Source organism: Mustelus asterias, chromosome 5 (genome assembly GCF_964213995.1).
Source record: "Mustelus asterias chromosome 5, sMusAst1.hap1.1, whole genome shotgun sequence".
In the NCBI taxonomy this organism is placed as follows: Eukaryota; Metazoa; Chordata; class Chondrichthyes; order Carcharhiniformes; family Triakidae; genus Mustelus; species Mustelus asterias.
The window spans coordinates 125,988,665-125,996,321 of NC_135805.1; positions in this window are offsets into that span (position 1 = coordinate 125,988,665).

Here is a 7,657-nt window from a genome sequence, read left to right on the forward strand (position 1 = left end):
CCTGGAATGCGCTGCCAGGCAAGGTGGTGGAGGCGGACACACTGGGAAAGTTTAAGACTTATCTAGACAGCCATATGAACGGAGTGGGAATGGAGGGATACAAAAGAATGGTCTAGTTTGGACCAGGGAGCGGCGTGGGCTTGGAGGGCTGAAGGGCCTGTTCCTGTGCTGCATTGTTCTTTGTTCTTTACTAGTCTTCGAGGCAAGGCTGGAAATTTCAGGGGCTCTGACACAAATTTTGAATTCCTTTCTGGCCACAGGGGAAGCGCCAGTCAACTCCAAGGACGGCTAATGTGGTTCTACTTTTCAAGAAGGGTAGTAGAGATGAACCAGGAAATTACAGACTGCAGAGTCTCGCATCCTTGTTGGAAAACTGTTGGAAAAAAATTCAGAAGGAGTGAGTTAATATCCACTTGGAAAAGCATGGGTTAATTAGGGATAGTAAGCATGGCTTTTTCAGATGAAGGTCATGCCTAACAAATTTGTTAGAATTTTTTGAAGTTGTGATCAAATGTATGTATGAGGGAAGTTCAGTTGACATAGTTTATATGGATTTTAGCGAAGTTTTTGACAAGGTCCCAAATAGGAGACTCATTAAGAACGTTAAACCAAATAGAATTCAGGGAAACTTGGTGAGATGGGTCAGAAACTGGCTTAGTAATAGGACTCAAAGGGAAGAGTGTTCGAGTGACTGGATGCCAGAGCTGCATGGTGTACCACAAGAATCAGTACTAGGATCCTTATTGTTTTATATGTACATAAATAATAGCGATGAAAATATGGTGAGAATGTTAAGCAAGTTTGCAGATGACACCAAGATTGATAGGGTCACTAATAGGGAAGAAGAAGGTTGTTCGTTACAGGAAGATATAGGTGGGATGGTCAGAGCAGTGGCAGATTGTGCTTGATGCGCGTTATCACACACGAGGCTTGAGATGCTCAAGGAAATAAAGGCTTTTATTTACTATTACAACGAAGCTACCATGTATAGTACACGATCCCAGACTGAGGGGTCCCAGACAGAGCAGTGACCTTTATACCTCTCCCAGGAGGCGGAGCCCGACTGGGATGTACCACAATAACTATAATACAGGTGTAACAGCCCAACCCTAACCCCAACAGCAACAAGTAGAACAACCCATCCCTAACCCCAACAGCAACATATATACATACTCGTAGTACTGGCCAGACCCTGGCTCAGTACTACCTAGTGGGAACCAACGATGGTTCACCACAGTGCTTAACCCTGATAAATGCAAGTTGTTGGACTTTGCACGACGAGGGAGTATTTAATGAATGGCAGGACATTGGGAAACACAGAGGAACAGATGGATCTTGGGGTACTTGTTCACAGATCCCTGAAGTTGGCAGAATACTTGAACTGTTAAAAGGCATATGAGACACTTGCTTTTTTCAGTTGTAGCATAGAGTGCAAGACCAAGGAGGGAATGTTGGAGTTGTACAAAATGTTGGTTAGGCCACAGCTTGAGTAGTGTGTGCATTTCTGGTCCCCTCACTATAGGAAGGATGTCATAGCACGAGAAGGGGTACAGAGGAAGTTCACCAGGATGTTGCCTAGGATGGAGCATTTGAGCTTTATGGAGAGACTAGATAGGCTTGGCTTGTTTTCTTTCGAGCAGAGAAGGCTGAGGGAAGACATGATTGAGGTGCATAAGATTATGAGGTATATAGACAGAATGAGCAGGGAGCTGCTGTTCCCCTGGCTTGAGGGGTCAATCATGAGGGGGCATAGTTTTAAGGAAAGGAGCAGGAGATTCAGAAGGGATTTGAAAAATAAATTCTCAGAGGGTGGTGGGAATCTGGAATGCACTGCCTTAGAAGGTCGTGGGGGCTAGAAACCTTAGAACCTTCAAAAAAATAATTGGGCAATCATAGAATCCCTAGAGTACAGTGGAAGGCCATTCGGCCAATTGAGTCTGCACTGACCACAATTCCACCCAGGCCCTATTCCTGTAACAGCACATATTTACCCTGCTAATCCCCCTGGCACTAGGGTCAATTTAGCATGGCCAATCAACCTAACCCGCACACCTTCAGACTGTGGGAGGAAACCGGAGCACCCGGAGGAAACCCAAGCAGACATGGGGAGAACGTGCAAACTCCACACAGACAGAGATCCGAGTGCAGAATTGAAGCTGGGTCCCTGGCGCTGTGAGGCAGCAGTGCTAACCACCGTGCCACTTGAAACATTGTAACATTTAAGATATGGGAAAAGTGCAGGAAAATGGGATTAGAGTGCCTTTAGTAGTAGCTATTGTCGGTGCAGATTCAATGGGCTGAAGGTCCTTTTCTGCGCGCTAGGACTCTGTCTCCATGTGTGCAGATATTAACAAAAATCAGTGCATGTGAGTTAATTAACTGATGTGTTTATCTGTTGTCATTAACTCACATCAATATAGGAATATCAATAACTAACATTAGGATTTGCGCAGCCATCTACTGATATCAATACACATCCTGTCAGTAACTAACATCAGTACACATACATTAACAAGCATCATAATAATCACATCGATAGTCATTCACTAACATGAATATATGAATGGCCATTAATTAACATTAATGCTTGAATCATAGAATCCTCATGGAATCCCTACAGTGCAGAAGGAGGTCATTTGGGCTTTCAAGCCTACACCAACAACAATCCTCCCCAGGCCCAATTCCCATAACCCCACCTATTTACCCTTCTAATCCCCCTGACACAAAGGGGCAATTTAGAATGGCCAATCAACCTCACCTGCAGATCTTTGGAGTGGTTACTAACGTCAGTACACAAACAGTCATTAACTAAAATCAGTACGCACGCAGCCATATATGTACACTCATTAACTCACATCAGCATATGTACAGTCATTAACTAGCATCAGCGTAAGCGCAATCATGAACTCACATCAGCATAACTACCATCAACATGCATACAGTCATTACCTAACATCAGCATATGTACAGTCATTAATATCAGTATAGGTGCAGTCGTTGACTAACATCAGTATATGTACAGTCATTAACTTGAGCATAGGCACAGTCATTTATCAACAGCAGTATGGACAGTCGTTAACTAACTTCAGTATAGGTGCAGCCATTAAATAACATCCGCATATGTCATTCACTAACAGCAGTATAGGTGTAATTGTTAACTAAAAATAGAATATGTACAGCCATTAACTCACATCAGCATATGTACAGTCATTAACTCACGTCAATATACAGTCATTAATTTCAGGCACAGTCATTTACTAACAGCAGTATAGACACAGTCGTTAACTAACATTAGTATAGGTACATTCATTAACTAACAGTAGTATAGGCACAGTCACTAATTTCAGTTAAGGTACAGTCATTAACATCAGCATATGTACACTCATTAACTATCGTCATAATTGGTGCAGTCAGTAATAATCTTCGGTATAGATGCAGTCATTAACTACATCAGCATATGTACAGTAGTTAACTCATCTGTATATGTACAGTCATGAGACCACATCAACATGTACAGTCATTAACTGACATCAGTATAGGTACAGTCACTAACACATCAGCATAGGCATTAGCTCACATCAGCATATGTACAGTCATTGATTAACATCAGCAAACATACAATCATGAACTAACATCAGTATAGGCGCAGTCATTAAATAACACCCGCATATCTGCAATAATGAACTGAGATCATCATATGCAAAGTCATTAACACACCTACCTATTCATAGTTATTAACTAAGATTACTATAGGTGCTGTTGCTAAATAAAATCCACATGTGTACAGTCATGAACTAACACCAGCATATGTACAGTCATTAACACACATCAGTTTAGGTGCAGTCATTAACTAACATCTGTATCGGCCCAGTCATTAACTAACATTCGCATATGTACAGTCATTAAATAACATCAGCATATGCAAAGTCATCAACTCACATCGACACGTACAGTTATTAACTAAGATCACGATAGGTGCGGTTGTTAACTAACATCAGTATATGTACAGGCATTAATTAACATCAGTATGGATGCAGTCATTAACTAACATCAGTCGAGGTGCAGTGGTTAACTAACAACAGAATATGTGAAGTAATTAACTCATATCAACATATGTATAGTCATTAATATCAACATAAGCGCAGTCATTAACTCATCAGCATATGTACAGTCATTAACTAACATTAGCATAAGTACAGTCATTAACTGCATATGTACAGTCATTAACTAACATCAGTATAGATGCGGTCGTTAACTAACAGCAGAACATGTACAGTCATTATCTAATATTAGCATATATACAATCATTAACTCACATCAGCAAATGTAAAATCATCAACACATATCAATATAGGTGCACTCACTAACTAACATTAATATATGCACAGTCATTAGCTACCAGCAATATAGCACATCTGCATTTGTAGTCATAAACTAAGATCAGTACAACTGCACTCATTAACTAACATAATTACAGGCATAGCCATTTACTAACATTGGAATATGTACAGTCATTAACTAACAGCGGTATAGGCATTCATTAACTAACATCATAGAGTCATAGAGATATACAGCATGGAAACAGGCCCTTCAACTCAACTTGTCCATGCTGATCAGGTTTCCGAAACTGAACTTGTCTCATTTGCCTGTGTTTGACCCAGATCCCTCTAAATCTTTCCCATCCATGTACCTGTCCAAATGTATTTCAAATGCTGTAATGGTACCTGCCTCTACCATTTCTTCTGGCAGCTCATCCCATAAATGCACCACCCACTCTGTGAAAAAATTGCCTCTCAGGTCCCTTTTAAATCTTTCCCATCCCGCAAGCCTATGCCTTTTCGTTTTGGACTCCCGTTCCCGGAGGAAAAGACCTTGGCTATTCACCTTAACTACGCCCCTCATGATTTTATAAACCTCTGTAAGGTCACCTCTCATCTCCTGATGCTCCAGGGAAAAAAGTGCCAGCCTATTCAGCCTCTCCTTATAATTCACACCTTCTAGTCCCGGTCACATCCTTGTAAATCATTTTTGCACCCGTTCCAGTTTAATAATATCCTTCCTGTAGCAGGTGGAACCGGATTTGTACGCAGTAATCCAAATGTGGCCGTACCAATGTTTTGTACAGATGTAGCATAATTTCCCAACTTTTGTACTCAATGTTCTGACCGATGAAGGCAAGTGTGCCAAATGCCTTCTTCACCACCCTGTCTACCTGTGACACCACTTTGAAGGAACTATGTACCTACACCCCGAGGTCTCTCTGTCCAGGGCCCTACCATTAACTCCCTAAGTCCTACCCTGGTTTGTCTTAACAAAATGTAACACCTTGCATTTATCTGAATTAAACTCCATCTGTATTACCTCAGCCCACTGGCCCCGTTGATCAAGGTCCCGTTGTAGCCTCAGATACATGGGGCGGCACGGTAGCACAGTGGTTAGCACTGCTGCTTCACAGCTCCGGGGACCTGGGTTCGATTCCCGGCTCGGGTCACTGCCTGTGTGGAGCTTGCATGTTCTCCTCGTGTCTGCGTGGGTTTCCTCTGGGTGCTCCGGTTTCCTCCTACAGTCCAAAGATGTGCGGGTTAGGTTGATTGGCCATGGTTTAAAAAAGAATTGCCCCTTAGTTTCCTGAGATGCGTAGGTTAGAGGGATTAGTGGATAAAATATGTAGGGATATGGGGGTAGGGCCTGGGTGGGATTGTGGTCGGTGCAGTCTCAATGGGCCGAATGGCCTCTTTCTGCGCTGTAGGATTCTATGATGCTCTATAACCTCTTTACTGTCCACGACATCACCAATTTTGGTGCCATCCACAAACGTACTAACCATGCCTCCTATATCCTCATCCCAAATCGTTTATGTAAATGACAAACAACGGTGCACCCAGCACCGATCCCTGCAGCACACTGCTGGTCACAGGTCTCCAGTCTGAAAAACAATCCCCGACCACCACCCTCTGTCTCTGACCAGTGAGTCAATTTTGTATCCCCATCCACCACCACTCTCCTCCGACTGGCTGAACTGGTTCTCTCACTCAACAATTTCTCCTTTAACTCGTTTCACTTCCTCCAAATAAAAGATGTGGCTATGGGCACCCACATGGGTCCCAATTATGCCTGTCTCTTTATGGGTTATGTGGAGCATTGCAGTCCTACTCTGGCCCCCTCCCACAACTCCTTTATTGGTATATCGACTATTTCGGTGCCACTTCATGCTGTTGTCTGGACCTGAAAAAATTTATCAATTTTGCTTCCAATTTCCAGCCTCTATCACCTTCACATGATCCATCTCTGATACTTTTCTTCCCTTTCGTGACCTCTCTGTCTCCATTTCTGGTGATAAACTGTCCACTAGTATCCATGACAAGCCACCGACTCTCATAACGACCTTGACTACAGCTCGTCACTCACCATATTCTGTAAGGACTCCATCGCATTCTCTCAGTTCCTTTGCCTCGGCCGCATCTGTTCTGATGATGCCACTTTACAAATTAGCGCTGCCGATGCGTCTCCCTTCTTGCTCAGTCATGGTTTTCCACCCGCTGTGATTGACAGGGCTCCCAACCGCGTCCAACCTATCCCCCGAACCTCTGCTCTCACCTCCTCCCCTCCCTCTCAGAACCAGGGTTGGGTCCCACTTGTCCTCACTTTTCATCCTGGTCCAGTGCTCCATTATACCTAACACCTCACCCCCTGCCCACGGCACTTTCCCATGCATTTGTAGAAAGTGCAACATCTGCCCCTTCACCTCCTTCAATCTGATCTATTGCATTTGTTGCTCCTAATGCGGTCTACTCTGCATCGGAGAGATCAAACGCAGACTGGGTGACAGCTTTCCTGAACAGCTTCAGTCCATCAGCAAGCAGGACCTAGACCTTCCTGTCGCTTGCCACTTCAACAACCACCCTGCTCTCCTGTCCACATGTCCTTCCTTGGCCTTTTGCAATGTTCCACCAAACCCCAATACAAACTGGAGGAACAGCACCTCATCTTCCGATTGTCCACTTCACAGCCTTCTGGACTGAACATGGAGTTCAACAACTTCAGAGCATGAACTCTCTCCTCCACCTTCACCCCACTTCCATTTATTTTGTTTCATTTATTTTATTTTTGAACTTTAGTGACTTTTAAGGAGCACCTGGACAACTACATGAATAGGATGGGAATAGAGGGATATGGTCCCCGGAAGGGTAAGGGATTTTAGTTCAGATGGGCATCAGGGTCGATGCAGGCTTGGAGGGGCGAAGGGCCTGTTCCTGTGCTGTAATTTTCTTTGTTCTTTGTATTATGTTTCATCACATTCATCCACTTTATCATCCTTCCTTCTCACTTCCATTTTTCCACGAGTCCATTCCAGCTGTCCTCCTTGCCCCCTCCCCCTCCCTCTTCAGGGCAACTGCCACATTGCTCAGGCAGTCTTTTAACAATCTGTACCTCTGTTCTGCCATTCATGCATTCTGATCACTTCGTGGACACTTTTAGCATCTTCTCAGCCTTTTGTATGCTTATTTACATTCCCTTTTTCCCATTCTACCGCTCATAGTATAAATCTCTGCCGATTCTCTTTTCTCCCAGTTCTGACGAAGGGTCATCTGGACTCAAAACGTTGACTTTATTCTCTCCCCACAGATGCTGTCAGACCTGCTGAGATTTTCCAGCA